Source organism: Elaeis guineensis, chromosome 13 (assembly GCF_000442705.2).
Source record: "Elaeis guineensis isolate ETL-2024a chromosome 13, EG11, whole genome shotgun sequence".
In the NCBI taxonomy this organism is placed as follows: domain Eukaryota; kingdom Viridiplantae; phylum Streptophyta; class Magnoliopsida; order Arecales; family Arecaceae; genus Elaeis; species Elaeis guineensis.
In genome coordinates this window covers 40,105,856-40,122,650 of record NC_026005.2, presented here as the reverse complement: position 1 = coordinate 40,122,650, position 16,795 = coordinate 40,105,856, and positions in this window count along the sequence as shown.

The window sequence follows — 16,795 nt, the reverse complement described above, 5'->3', positions numbered from 1 at the left end:
AATTCGAAATAGACTCCATGTATGCCAACCAAGTTTGGATGTTGGTTGATGCACCCGAGCGTGTGACCCTAATAGGCTGCAAATGGGTCTTCAAAAAAAAGATTGGAGCAGATGATCAGGTAGAGACCTATAAGGCCAGGCTTGTGGCAAAAGATTTTAGACAAAAACAAGGTGTTGATTATGAAAAAACCTTTTCATTGGTAGCTGTGCTTAAGTCTATTCAGATAATGCTTGCTATTACAGCATACCATGACTATGAGATCTGACAGATGAATGTCAAGACTGTCTTCCTCAATGAAAACCTTGAGGAAGAAGTCTATATGACTCAGCCAGAGGAATTTGTCTCAAGTGGGAGAGCAAATCAGGTATGCAAACTGAATAGATCTATATATGGATTAAAGCAAGCATCGAGGAGCTGGAACATCCATTTTGATGAGACAGTCAAATCTTTTGGCTTCATCAAAAATATGGATGAACCTTGTGTGTACAAGAAGAGTAGTGGGAGTGCTATTATCTTTTTGGTCTTGTATGTAGATGATATACTGCTCATTGAAAATGATATTTCAATATTGCAATCGGTCAAGACTTGGCTATCACAAAAATTTTTCATGAAAGACTTGGGTGAAGAATTTTATATACTTGATATAAAAATCTATAGGGATATATCGAAAAGGATACTAGGCTTGTCCCAGTCTAGGTATATTGACCTTATGTTGAAGAGGTTCAACATAGAGGGAAGTAAAAGAGGTTACTTGTCCATAGGTCATGGCATACAACTCTCTAAGAAGATGTCTCCTAAGACACATGAAGAGAGAAATAGAATAAGTTCTATTCCTTATGCTTCGACAGTGGGATCAATAATGTATGCTATATTATGTACCAGATCTGATGTGGCTTATGCCTTGGGCATTGTAAGCAGATTTTAGGCTAATTTCGGGGAGGATCATTGAAAAGCTGTAAAAAATATACTTAAAAACTTGAGAAGAACTAAAGATATTTTTCTAATATATGATGGATTTGATTTAAAACTGGAAGGATATACTGATTCTAGTTTTCAATCTGATCTGGATGATAGCAAATTGATATTTGGATATGTGTTCACCTTATATGGTGGTGTAGTAAGTTGAAAAAGTTCCAAACAACAAACTATTGCTGACTCGATCACTGAGGCTGAGTATATTGCTGCAAGTGAGGCTGCTAAGGAGGCTGTCTGGATGAAGAAATTCATCACAGAGTTGGGTGTGATTTCAGAAATTGAACAACCAGTGCCTCTTTATTGTGATAATACTGGAGCAGTTGCTCAAGCCAAAGAATCAAGATCTCATCATAAATCCAAGCACATCCTAAGACGGTTCCATCTCGTTCGGGAGATAGTCAAAAGATGTGATGTGATCGTGAAATGAGTTGACACCAAGAACAATATAATAGATCTGTTTACTAAGGTCTTGTCAATGCAGTAGTTTGACTGCCACCTTGATAGCATGGGTATCAAGTATAGGGGCGATTGACTTTAGTGCAAGTGGGAGATTGAAAGAATTATGCCCTATAAGCCAATCTAATATGAGATGTGATAGGATGTTTATTGTAATTTATTTACCAAACTCATATAATTGATATTAATATTATTAATAAAATTGATATTTTTGATTCATTATATGCTGCATCTTATTAATTTTAAGATTATAATGAACCCCATAGGTCTGGGCAATGATTTTAGGGCCGTGATGAGATCATGCTAGTGAGATAAATCTTTGATAGTCCTGATCTAAAATATTTTTAGTCATTGGTATATTGAGTCGGAGATCAATGATACTGATAAGACTGGCATGTCCTATGTATGCTCAGAAATGAGGGTGGTTGATCTTACAACCACTTGTGTGGTGATACTAATACAAGGATATGGGTGCTTATTAGAGAACGAGTTCACTGAATTGACTTACGATAGAATAATCAGATGGAATCTTATTTATATGTCAACTGATAATTCTCTAGTGAGAGTTATGTAAGTGATCCTTTGACCTGAGGTCATCATGGTACCTTGTATATATGGATCCATATTTTGGTTCACTACCTAACTTGATTCTCTGATCCTTGTATGGGGTATTCTAGATATGGTGAAGTATGCATGAAGGTTGTGGGTGATCAATAAGGGATCAGTCACTCCTAATAAGGAGAGCGAACATCCTATGTGATCTCATAGGATGGTGATTCTGGAAGTCTTTGGCCAAAGTAGGGTGATAATTAGAAAAAGATTTCTAATATATCATCAACTGAATCATCACCTTCAGATCTAGATACATAAAGATAAGTGATTGGGTTTGACATATTTCTATGCCCACAGCTCATTTGAGATGTTGTTTGACTGAAGGATTAAATTACACGAGAATTTACCATTGAAGGGTATTTTAGTAATTTTTATTAAAATTTTAAATCTTTTAAGTAGTCATGACATATTGCAAGATGTCAATCTTGACTTATAAGTTTAATAAAAATTAAAAAAATTTGATTCTGAAATCAATTTGAAAGAGTCCAAGTTGATTGGAACTCTTCAGGTGACCTAATCTTATCGGATTAGGGTTACGTCGAAAGTTTGGATCCACTGCTGGCTAGATTTGGAACTCAATGAATCACACACTTTGAGATTTGATCTTAATCTTATTTAATTAGAGTTTAATATAAATTTTATGGGTTAATTTGATATGCTAGCACATTATATTAACCCAAGTTCCCAAATTGGTTTGGTTCAAAGTATTTGAGCTAACCTAGACCAGTTGGCTTTGACCTAATGAGATTGGGTCAATTTGGATTGGATCCTTATCCAACTTGAACCAATTTTAAGTGGAGAAGGACTCCTCTATGTTCACCAAAAGCCACATAAAAATATAATTGCCATCCATCTCAAACCAGCATGAGAAATAAAAAGTCCTTCTTAAAGAAGGCTCTTTATTAAATGCATTGCCTTAGAAGATAAATCAGAAATATTATGTTTTGATGTCAAAAATTAATGGAATTTTTATGACATGTAGAGAAAGAAGAGTTCTTCTACTCTGACTATCTAAATTATCAAAACTTCACTCAGTGAATTTATTTGGTGCGTGGGAAATTGGAGTACCAAAAGTTGGTGCCTTTTCATCCCATGTAATGTCCCCTGGTTCCCTATTTATAGGGGATGCCCCAGATGGCTTCTGACTGAGATTTCTTGAGGATCTAGAGAGAAGGGATTTGGAAGTCATAAGAAAAAATCTAAAAAAATTTTGAGAAAAATAAAGAAGAGAATTTTAGAGGCAAAAGTTGCTACAAGGGTGATGAGATTTTCAGCAAGTGTTATTGGAGTACCCTAGGATTTGATTTTTCCATATGTTGGAGCCAAAAATTAACCTAGATTATATGACATCTGAAGAGCAGCTTCTTAGTATCATTTTGGGGGTAAGATCAAAAGTATCTAGACTTTGGTGCGATCGTGATGCAAGTTTGAAGCCGACAGTGTTCTTGAGAAGACAAGGCTGCGGCTGTGCACCGGTTGGGAAGGATCTTGGCCAACTTTCGTGTGGATCACCATTGGAGGACTTCTATCTTGGAGTTTTATGGAGAACACCAACTATCACTTTTTAATTTTAGTTAAAGTATAATATTCTATCGCTTTGCATGCTTGAATTTGCTTTGATCGTGTTCGGCAAGGTGATTGTAGGGTTTTGGGTTCAGCTCGATAATTTTATTTGATAAAGCTATTGATTTGAGTATTTTAAAAAAAATTTTAAAATCACTTTTCACTATGTGGCTGAAATTCAACACTCTAGATTATAAGAGCTGATGCATCACTGTATTTTAATTTAATAAAATTTTTATCTAAATAATCCATGCATCACTGTATTTTTATGCCCTAATTGCCAGATTGGCTGACACATTCCTATACAAATGTAAGGACAAATTTATAATTTTGACTATAAATGAATAAAATGGTTATTCTACTATCACATTGTGTACATTATGTCTGTGATACATCCTTTGAGTTTGTAGGAATGTTAATTCATATTTTCAAGAGTTGAAAATTTAAGGCATGAATTTACATAACTAACTCATAAACAGCTCCGGACCATAGGATCACACGAGGATGGTGATTGATCCGGAAGGTTGATGTATGATCACTTTCTTAGGATAGATGTATCTTGAGTCTATGGTGTAAAGACATCGGAGTGAGAGTACAGGTATTCATTGAGAATGAGAGTACTGAGCGTGACCACCTCGAGCAGTCATAAGAAAGACTACCTTCTCGTCGATGACTAGCTCGATGCTGCAGCTGTGTGTCTAGTTCTTTGACCTGAGATACATCGACAGTTCATCTTGAGTGTGTTATAATTTGACTACACCATAACTCAGTCTCCTAGCCATTTAGAACCCTGAGGTGTATGTTGGCTGCAGCATATTCATTGTAGGAACCAGATTGCACCAAGATGGGATCTATCAACCTCGGTAGATAAGAGGAGTAGTACTATGATGATCGAAAGATTGAGTCCTTAAGCCCATGGTCATGGCAGAGTGAAATAATGAAAAAGAGTTTTCCATTAAGGTTTCACATCGAACTTGGATCGATCAATTGATTCATATGACTGATGTTGGGTTTGACGAGTTCACCTTAACCCTAATTCAGTTGGGACTCATGATAGAAGAACTCAATCACATAGGTAGCTGCATCGAGAGGTTCATCTTCATTTCTGATGGGTTGCCACCATATACTGCTAGATATCACTGGTAGATTTTGAGAGTAATTAGAATGATCTTGATGATCGATCATTCTAATTGTCTGAATTAGAAGAGTTCTGGTCTATCGAAAGGAGTTTCGATGATGTCAATGATGAAATCACGACATATCTCATTACCATACGAAAATGAACCTAACTAGATTACACAAACAAGAGTTAGGGTCTAGATGTCATCAATTGAGCTAGCCCAGTTCGATTGATTTGGATTAGATCCAATTAGGTTCAAAAAAATTATGCTAGCACACGATTGAGCCTAACTTTCTCCTCATGTAATCTTTTTCATCTCGACTGAGCCAAATGTGATTTGACTCACTCAGAGAACCTTGAAAAGGTTTTTCTCAGTCTGACTGGAGTTAGTCCAGCTCAAAAAAGACTTATCTTAATTCATGAGATGAATTTAAGACAACACCTACTAATTCCTGTCACCTACCATTTCCGTTTTAGGACATTGATCAAACGTTGACCCATGAACCTTGGACTGAAGGCCACTTGGCAAGAGATCATTGGAGAGTTTATGTGGAGTATCCACCTACTAATTTTACCCTCAAAGTGGGTGCCATAATCAGATATGGCATGCGTCCCAAGTGGATAAGGATAGAGTCCCATGAGATGAGGACTCTGATCCCTTGATCAACTTGGACTGTGGGGCACCAATCTCACTGTGCTTATCCAGTGTTGGTGCCAACAGTAGGAAGAATTGTGGGAATTTTTATCTGATATGATCAGATGATATCACTCCATCAATCAAAATTTTTTCATAATTAATTAAAATTTTTTGATTGGTTGAATGATGTGGCACTGCATGGTGCAGCAGGGTCTATTTAAACTCTGTCTGCGCCTAGGGTTGAGATGCTGCTCAATAATCAGCAAAAGCCTAAATTCTCTCCACTTCTCCATACCCCCTCTGCTTCTCTCCCTCTCCTCTTCACGTCCAAGAGGTTGGGCATCGATCTGGTGCTTGTCCAAGGCATAGTGGCTTCCTGATTGGAAGGCTGCAGAGATTTGTCGAGAAGCTGCTGCTCCAGCTTCAGAAGATCTTTTGAAGATCTTTCAGATCAGATCCAGATCTAATTTTTGGAGTAACGATTCATAAGGAGAAGAAAATCTAGATCCTATTTGAGTAAATACTGGTAGAGGCCAGATAACTGCGTGACTATTTTAGAACCTCGGGCATTGCTGCGATCATCTACAGGGTAATCTAGTTACCCTAGAGGTATTTTTCTATTCCTCATAATTTTAGATTTAATTTTAAATTTAATATCAGATAATAAAAATTAAATCTAATAAATCTTAGATCTAAAATATCATAGAATAAATTTTTTTTTAAAATATTTCATCCCAGATCTCATTAGATCTGGAAGATCCTACAAGGAAAAAGCCATTTTTTCCTTCAACTGGTATCAGAGCCAAGTTGATGGCTCTATTTCCAATCTAATTTAGATCTAATTTTTATTTTTATTTATCTAATATTTGATAAATTTTAGATATCACATCAGATGTGATAGGATCTAAAATCAAAATAATTTAAAATTAAATCTAAGTAGATCTAACATGTATGAGATGCATGACTAGACTAGGAGTAGTTTAATCTATGAATAGTCTTATAGTTTTATATTTTAATATGATTAAAATATAAATTAGATCTAATTTATTCTATAATTTTTTGATATTATTAATATTATATTCAAATTAGAAATTAAAAAATAAAATTTAATTAATTCATAAGATTGATCTATTGCATGCCTAGACTAGTTGTAGAATTATTCTAGTAACTGTCTAGAATAAATTTTATATTGAATAGCTCAATTTAAATTATATTTTTTAGATATTATATGTGATGTATCAGATCTGAAAGCATGCTAATTAGATTAGATTTTAATATATGAGATGTATGCAAAGTATGTATGAGTTAGATCTAAAATTATATATGTGATATGTAACTTAGATCTAACTAGTTTTGTAGTTAAATTAATATTTCTGATATGGTATTTCTTATGGCCGTTCGGTCATAAGAACAAAATAGGGTTTAAGACCCTCTCCTCTCATTCAATGGGGTGTTCTTATGGCGTGTAGGGGTGCTGCGTGTTCATCCTTAATCAGAAATCAAAATTTATTTTTCTATAAAATCCTAGATCCTGAAATCCTAGGATTTATTTACATATTTTATTTATGAATCCAAGACTTAATTAATGAATTAAGCTTATGAAATTAAATTAGGTCTAAAATTGAGAATTTCAGATCTACGTCATTTTCATAAAATTGGGTTCGAACTTGGGTAGCTCAATTAGGTCTAGTGGTTGATCAAATCGAATCAAAAGTTGGTTAGATGGGATCATGAAAGCTAATAATTGACCAGCCTAATAGGATTAAGTCTAGGTTAAGGTCGAATCACATTTAGATATGACTCGATTAAGTTAAGACCTAATTTGGCTCAGTGATTAGAGCCTGGATTGTAGACTAACCCAATTAATTCTAGTTTGATAATTTGGTGTCTAAGATAAGTTGGGCAGATATGATCGACTGGTTTTTAACCGGGAGCTACTCGACTCGAATGCATTCTTGTCAAGTTAATGACATATCCCTCCCACCGATCTCACTTACTTGGCCATATGTGTTGACCTAGTTCTGATTTTAGGTGGCTAACAATTCAAGCTAACCCATGTCACTAGATTAGTCATAATTATTATGACTATGTCAAGTCAAGTTTAATAAGACCTAAATCAAATCTTCCTAAGAAAATATTAAATCTAAGGTCTTCCACCATTGTGGATGTGTGGGCCCTTCCCGGGGTTAATTATTCTCGGCTGGTTACAGTGACTCAGTTGCACTGAAAAGATGCAACCATGTCCATTAGGCATTGGATGCTATGGATTAGAGGATGGGTTGTGCTCAATATTTCAGATACGGTGAGGGACCCAATCAGAAATCTAATTCGTGCAAATGGTGGGTCTGACTTAACTAAGGATTGGAGCAATATTCCGGGCACGGTGAGCTTCATGAATTAGAGACCAAGTTTTGGGTACACCATGATTAGAGAATCATTGGACAAGAGTTATCCACTCATCGGTTGACCAATCACCAATAACTGTTAGGTGAGGTGGTGAGCCAGTCGGTGAGACCGCACCACCCACTAGAAATCACTAATCATGGAGATTTTCACATCTCTACCTAGGGAGTGTAGGGATCTGAAAAAATAGTGGGAGCCTAATTTGTTTAAAAATAAAATCTTTAAACAAATTGGTTAAGTCTGATTATAAAATCAAAGTAAAAACTCTTAACTCTCTATAGAAAATGTCTGCATCCAACCCCCTGACCAAAATACTAGACACCTACAGATTGACTGGACCCAATTTCAAGGACTGGTTAAAAAATTATAGAATTATTTTGGGTTTCGAGAAACTGACTCATGTCTTGGACCAGGACCCACCTGCCATGCCAGCACGTCCGACTGCTGAACAGAGAGCATCTCTGAAAAAATGGACAGATGACGATAACAAAGCCAAGTACTACATAATGGGTGCCATGTCTGATGACTTGCAACACCAGCATGAGAGCATTATGACTACCCACCAAATGTTGGCTCACCTACAAGAGTTGTTTGGTGAACAAAGTCGCGCAGCCAAGTATCAAGTCTGCCAAAGATTTTTTAAGGCTAAAATGTGTGATGGGCAGTCAGTCCAAGATCATGGTTTCACAATGATCAAGGACCTAGAAGAGCTTGAGAAGCTCGATGTCATCTTAGACATGAATTTTTAGATTGATGTGATCCTTCAATCCTTGTCTGATGCATATGGTCAGTTTATCATGAACTTTCATATGCATATGATGCAGTGTACCTTGACTGAGTTAATAAACATATTGGTTACAGCTGAGCTTTCTTTGAAAGGTTCAAAAAGCTCAGTCCTTACTGTGGAGCAGACTTCTTCTAAGAGAAAGTCTTTTGGAAAGAAGAAGAAGTCTGCGAAGTAGCAGAAGGTGGATGGGAAGAAGAAGAAGACGGAACTGAAGAAGAAGGCTGCTAAAAAGAAAAAATATTTTCACTGCAATTCAGATGGCCATTGGAAGCAAAATTATCCTCAGTACCTGGCCACCCTGAAGAACAAGAAGGATGGTCCTTCTGGAGGTATACTCATTATAGAATCTAATCTTATGGTTTTCTCTGCATCCAGTTGGGTACTTGACTCTGATTCTAGTGCTCATTTGTGCACTTCTATGCAGGATCTTGAGGAGAGTAGGAGGCTGAGAGATGGGGATATGATCCTATGCATCGAGAACGGAGCAAGAGTTGCTGCTGTGGTCGTGGGAACCTACCCTCTGCGATTACCATTAGGATTAGATTTAGTTTTTAGAGATTGTTATTATGTGTCTGCAGCAAGCAGAAATTTGATTTCTGTTTCATGTTTAGCACAAGAAGGCTATATGATTTGCTTTCATAAGGACCATTGTAACATATTTTATGAAAATAATAAAGTTGCAAATGGTTTTCTTATTAATGATCTCTATCAGCTACATATTGATATATTTGTATTTCATATTGAGCAAAATGTGAATACCATAAGAATTAAAAGGCATAGAGATAGTCTAAATGATAGGTATCTGTGGCACCTAAGGCTAGGTCATATAGCGGAAGATAGGGTTAACAAATTGGAGAAATTTGGGCTATTGAGTCCTTTGACTTCCAAGTCATATCCAGTTTGTGAATCATGCCTTCAAGGCAAAATGACTAAACTCCCTTTTACAGAAGATGGAGAAAGGGCCACATACCTACTTGCCCTAGTACATATAGATGTATGCGGCCCATTTGATGTGCGAGCTAGAGGCAACTATGTCTACTTCATTACCTTCAATGATGATATGTCTAGGTACAGATATGTGTTTCTAATAAAACACAAGTCTGAAGCCTTTGAAAAGTTCAAAGAATTCAGACATGAGGTAGAAAAACAAACAAGAAAACCCATTAAGGTTCTTCGATCAAATCGAGGAGGTGAATACCTTAGTCGGGAGTTCCTAGACTATCTTAAGAACAATGGCATAGTCTCTCAATGGACTCTACCTGGAATGCCACAACTCAATGAGGTTTCAGAATGGAGGAACCGGACCCTATTAGATATGGTTTATTCCATGATGAGCTTCATGGACCTCCCTGAGTTTCTTTGGGGATATTGTCTCATGACAGCAATATATGTATTGAATAGGGTTCTCTCTAAAATTGTTCCTACCACACCGTATGAGATATGGCATGGTAAGAAGCCAAGTCTGAGTTATCTCAGAATTTGGGGTTGTCTGACTCATGTTAAGAGACAGCAGGCGGACAAGTTAGAGTTCAGGTCTTTTAGAGCTCGGTTCATAGGATATCCTAAAGAGACATTAGGATACTATTTCTATGTTCTGGAAGATCACAATGTGATTGTGAATCGACATGCTATTTTTCTTAAAAAATAGTTTATTCAAGATAGTGGCATCGGAAGAATAATTAAGCTCAAAGAGAATGTCTCCCAAGAGCAACGAGCTAAAGAACCTAAGGAACCCAATCAATTAGAACCGTCCTAACACAACCTCTTCCACCTCGTAGATCGACTAGGATTTTCCATCCTCCTGAAAAGTACTTAGGTACTATACAAGAGGAAGTAGAGAAAATGTTTCTCATGAGAAATGAGGCTCATGGTGATGACCCCAAGACCTATGACGAGGCGATATTAGATATCGACTCTGAGAAATAGTTAGAGGCAATGAGATCAGAGATTGACTCGATGCACTCAAACTAAGTATGGACCTTGGAAGATCCATCTGAAGATATTGTACCTATTAGGTGTAAATGGATCTTCAAGAGAAAGATAGGTGCAGATGGGAATGTGGAGACATTCAAGGCTAGGCTCGTAGCGAAAGGTTATAGTCAGCGGAAGGCATTGACTATCAGGATACCTTTTTGTCCGTAGCCATGCTAAAATCCATCCGCACATTGCTTGCTGTTGCAGCCTATTTCAATTATGAAATATGGCAGATGGATATGAAAACAACGTTCTTAAATGGATATCTTGAGGAAGATATCTATATAGAACAGTCGCTTGATTTCACATCCAGTGATGATGATCACAAGATCTGCAAGCTGCAAAGATCCATTTGTGGACTTAAGCAAGCATCTCGGAGCTGGAATATTTATTTTAATGATGTGATCAAAATATTTGATTTCATCAAGAACGAGGAGGAACCATGTGTGTTCAAGAAGATCAGTGGGAGTGCAGTTGTCTTTCTTATACTGTACGTAGATGACATCCTCCTGATTGGGAATGATATTTACATATTGACCTCAGTCAAAATATGGTTGTCTAAGGAGTTCTCTATTAAAGATCTAGGAGAGGCATCCTTTATATTGGGTATTAAGGTCTATAGAGATAGACCAAATAGGATGCTGGGACTTTCACAGAAGATGTACATAGTGGAGGTGCTAAAAAGGTTTAGCATGAAAAACTCCAAAAGAGGTTTAGTACCTTTTAGACATAACATTCATCTCTCCAAGAAGATGTGCCCTAGCACACCTGAGGAGATTGAACACATGAGCAAGATCCCTTATGCTTCAACAATAGGGAGCCTCATGTATGCCATGCTATGCACACGACCTGATATAGCCCATGCTGTGAGTGTCACAAGCAGATATCAGTCGAATCTAGGTAAAGAGCACTGGACTTCTGTGAAATATATCCTTAAGTACTTGAGAAGGACTAAGGATATGTTTCTAGTCTTTAGAAATAGAGAACTCCAGGTTCAGAGATTTACAGACTCAGACTTTATGTCTGATATAGATGATCGAAAGTCGATATGTGGAAGTCTGTTCATTTGCAATGGTGGTGCAGTTAGCTGGAAGAGTTCCAAGCAGATGGTAATTCTTGATTCCACCATGGAGGCAGAGATATTGCCGCATCGGTAGCTGCGAAGGAGGTATTCTGGTACAAAAAGTTTGCCGCAGAATTTGGAGTGATGTCATCGGATGCCGTCGCTCTTTACTGAGACAATAATGGCACCATAGCTCTAGCTAAGGAGCCAAGGTCTCACCAGAAGTCCAAGCATATCGAGCGGTGATTCCATCTGATCTGTGATTACCTCGAAAAAGGTTATGTCGAGGTTAAGAGAGTCGACTCCACAGACAATGTGACAGACCCACTGATAAAGCCATTAGGCCAGCAAAAGATCGAAGCCCACCTTGAGAAGATGGGACTTAGATATGTAGCCAATTGGCATTAGGTCAAGTGGAAGTTTGTTAGATATGTGCCCTAGATGCCAGATTGGCTGACACATTTCTGTACAAATGTAAGGATAAATTTATAATTTTGACTATAAATGAATAAAAAGATTATTCTACTATCACATTGTGTACATTATGTCTGTGATATATCCTTTGAGTTAGTAGGAATGTTAATTCATATTTTCAAGAGTTAAAAATTTAAGGCATGAATTTACATAACTAACTCATAAACAGCTCCTGACCATAGGATCATCACGAGGATGGTGATCGATCTGAAAGGTTGGTGTAAGATCGCTTCCTTAGGGTAGATGTATCTTGAGTCTACGGTGTGTTGATACCAGAGCGATAGTACAGGTATTCATTGAGAATGAGAGTACTGAGCGTGACCACCTCGAGCAGTCATAAGGAAGCCTACCTTCTCATCGATGACTAGCTCGATGCTGCAGTTGTGTGTCTAGTTCTTTGACCTGAGGTACATCGACAGTTTACCTTGAGTGTGTTATAGTTTGAGTACATCATAACTCGGTCTCCTAGCCATTCAGAACCCTGAGGTATATATTGGCTGTAGCATATTCATTGTAGGAACCAGATTGCACCAAGATGGGATCTATCAACTTCGGTAGATAAGAGGAGTAGTCCTATGATGATCGAAAGATTGAGTCCTTAAGCCCATGGCCATGGCAGAGTGAAATAATAAAAAAGAGTTTTTCATTAAGGTTTCACATCGGACTTAGATCGATCGATTGATTCATATGACTGATGTTGGGTTTGACGAGTTCACCTTAACCCTAATTCAATCGGGACTCATGATAGAAGAACTCAATCACACAGGTAGCTGCACCGAGAGGATCATCTTCATTTTTGATGGGTTGCCACCATATACTGCTAGGTATCACTGATAAATTTTGGGAGCAATAAGAATGATCTTGATGATCGATCATTCTAATTGTCTGAATCAGAAGAGTTCTGATCCATCGAAAGGAGTTTCGATGATGTCGATGATGTGATCATGACATATCTCATTATCATACGAAAATGAATCTAACTGAGTCACACAAATAAGAGTTAGGGTCTGGACGTCATCAATTGAGCTAGCCCAGTTCGATTGATTTGGATTAGATCCAATTAGGTTCAAGAAAATCGTGCTAGCACACGATTGAGTCTAACTTTCTCCTCATGTAATCTTTTTCATCTAGACTGAGCCAAATATGATTTGACTCACCCAGAGAATCTTGAGAAGATTTCTCTCAGTCTAACTAGAGCCAGTCCAGCTCAGAAAGGATTTATCTTAATTCATAGGATGAATTTAAGACAACATCTACTAATTCCTGTCACCTACCATTTTCGTTTTAGGATATTGGTCAAACGTTGACCCATGGACCTTGGACTGAAGGCCACTTCACAAGAGGTCATTGGAGAGTTTTTGTGGAGTGTCCACTGACTAATTTTATCCTTAAAGTGGGTGCCATAATCAGATATGGTGTGCGCCCCAAGTGGATAAGGATAGAGTCCCATGAGATGAGGACTCTGATCCCTTGATCAACTTGGACTGTGGGGTGCCAATCTCACTGTGCTTATCCAGTGTTGGCACCAACAGTAAGAGGGATTATGGAGATTCTTATCTGATATGATCAGATGATATCACTCCACCAATCAAATTTTTTTCAGAATTAATTAAAATTTTTTGATTGATCGAATGATGTGGCACTGCATGGCGCAGCAGGGTCTATTTAAACCTTGTCTGCACCTAGGGTTGAGATACTACTCAATAACTAATAAAAGCATGAATTCTCTCCACTTCTCTATGCCCCCTCTACTCTTCTCCCTTTCCTCTTCATATCAAAGAGGTTGGGCGTCCATCTGGTGCTTGTCCAAGGCGTGGTGGCTTCCTGATTGGAAGGCTGCAGAGATTTATCGAGAAGCTGCTGCTCCAGCTTCAGAAGATCTTTTTAAAATCTTCCAGATCAGATCCAGATCTGATTTTTCAAGCAAAGATTTATAAGGAGAAGACAATCCAGATCCTACTCTAGTGGATATCGATAGAGGTCAGGCAACTGCGTGGCTATTTTAGAACCTCGGGCATTGCTGCGATCATCTACAGGGTAATCTAGTTACCCTAGAGGTATTTCTCTATTCCTCATGATTTTAGATTTAATTTTAGATTTAATATCAGATAATAAAAATTAGATCTAATAGATCTTAGATCTAAAATATCATAGGATAATTTTTTTTTTTTGAAATATTCCGCCCCAGATCTCATTAGATCTGGATGATCCTACAAGAAAAAAGCCATTTTTCCCTTTAGAGAATCTATCGCTTCATCCTGCTTTCCTGTGAAGTCTGACGTATGCACGAAGTAGAAGATTTGTATATTCAAACCTTTGTGAGCTTTTGGATTCAAAATCTTTTAAAAATTTAATCCCTATTCCGCTATGAATTAGATAAAAGATGAAAACTTTGCTAACTTATTATAGAAAAATTTTTAGATGTTTCTTGACGATCTGTTCTTGAAATGGCTTTATTTTCTTCAATTTGGTATTAGAGGCAGGCTTTAATATATGGATATATAACTGATTTTTTTTTTATTAATTTACATATGGTATGTGATTAAAATTTTTTGTTAGATATTAAATCTGACTTAAATATATTTAAATAAAATTTATGATCTGATTTTGATTAGATTTCAAGAACTTAATCAATGGTTGGTTAAAGTTTATTATAAATCTATTGTAATAGAAGTTTATTGTTGCAGATTTTTATTAAAATAGTTTTTTTTAAAATTTATTTTAAATTAATTTTAATAAAATTTTTATATTATTATTTTGGATTGGAAGTTAGACTTATTTCAGATTTAAATTGAATCTATTTTGATAGATTTTCAGATTTGATTTCAATCAAAATTCTACACAACGTTGAAACAGATCCAACCAGAAATTTAATCTTTATGTGTTCATATGTGTATCTAAATATTTTTTTATATAATTTTATATCTAAATTTAATATTTTATATCCTGTATAAATTAAGTTTCAAATCTGATGTAATGTATATGATGCATTAAATCTGATTAGATTAGATGAAGAACGTGGTTGATATTGTTACATGTGTGCCCTAGATGCCAGATTGGCTGACACATTTCTGTATAAATCTAAAGACAAATTTATAATTTTGACTATAAATCAATAAATGAGTTATTTTTCTATCACATTATGTACATTGTGTCTGTGATACATCCTTTGAGTTAGAAGAAATGTCAATTCATATTTTTAAGAGTTGAAAATTTAAGGCATGAATTTACATAACTAACTCATAAACAGCTCCTGACCATAGGATCATCATGAGGATGGTGATCGATCCGGAAGGTTGGTGTATGATTGCTTTCTTAGGATAGATGTGTCTTGAGTCTACGGTGTAGAGACACCGAAGTGAGAGTATAGGTATTCATTGAGAATGAGAGTACTGAGCGTGACCACCTCGAGCAGTCATAAGAAAGTCTACCTTCTCATCGATGACTAGCTCGATGCTGCAGCTGTGTGTCTAGTTCTTTGACCTGAGATACATCAACAGTTCACCTTGAGTGTATTATAGTTTGACTACACCATAACTCAATCTCCTAGCCATTCGAAACCCTGAGGTGTATGTTGGCTGTAGCATATTCATTGTAAGAACCAGATTGCACCAAGATGGGATCTATCAACCTCGATAGATAAGAGGAGTAGTCCTATGATGATCGAAAGATTGAGCCCTTAAGCCCATGGCCATGGCAGAGTGAAATAATAGAAAAGAATTTTTCATTAAGGTTTCACATCGGACTTAGATCGATCGATTGATTCATATGACTGATGTTGGATTTGATGAGTTCACCTTAACCCTAATTCAGTCGGGACTCATGATAGAAGAACTCAATCACACAGGTAGCTGCATCGAGAGGTTTATCTTCATTTCTGATGGATTGCCACCATATACTGTTAGATATCACTGATCAATTTTGAGAGTAATTAGAATGATCTTGATGATCGATCATTCTAATTGTCTGAATCAGAAGAGTTCTGATCCATCGAAAGGAGTTTCGATGATGTCGATGATGAGATCACGACATATCTCATTACCATACGAAAATGAACCTAACTGGGTCACACAAATAAGAGTTAAGGTCTGGATGTCATCAATTGAGCTAGTCCAGTTCGATTGATTTGGATTAGATCCAATTAGGTTCAAGAAAATCATGCTAGCACACGATTGAGCCTAACTTTCTCCTCGTATAATCTTTTTCATCTCGACTGAGCCAAATGTGATTTGACTCACTCAGAAACCTTGAGAAGATTTCTCTCAGTCTGACTGGAGTCAGTCTAGCTTACAAAGAACTTGTCTTAATTTATGAGATGAATTTAAGACAACACCTGCTAATTCCTATCTCCTACCATTTCCATTTTAGGATATTGGTCAAATGTTGACCCATAGACCTTGGACTGAAGGCCACTTGGCAAGAGGTTATTGGAGAGTTTATGTGGAGTGTCCACCTGCTAATTTTATCCTCAAAGTGGGTGCCATAATCAGATATGGTGTGCACCCCAAGTGGATAAGGATAGAGTCCCATGAGATGAGAACTCTGATCCCTTGATCAACTTGGACTATGGGGCGCCAATCTCACTGTGCTTATCCAGTGTTGGCACCAACAGTAGGAGAGATTATGGGGATTCTTATCTGATATGATCAGATAACATCAGTCCACCAATCAAAATTTTTTTAGAATTAATTAGAATTTTTTGATTGATCGAATGATGTGGCACTGCATGG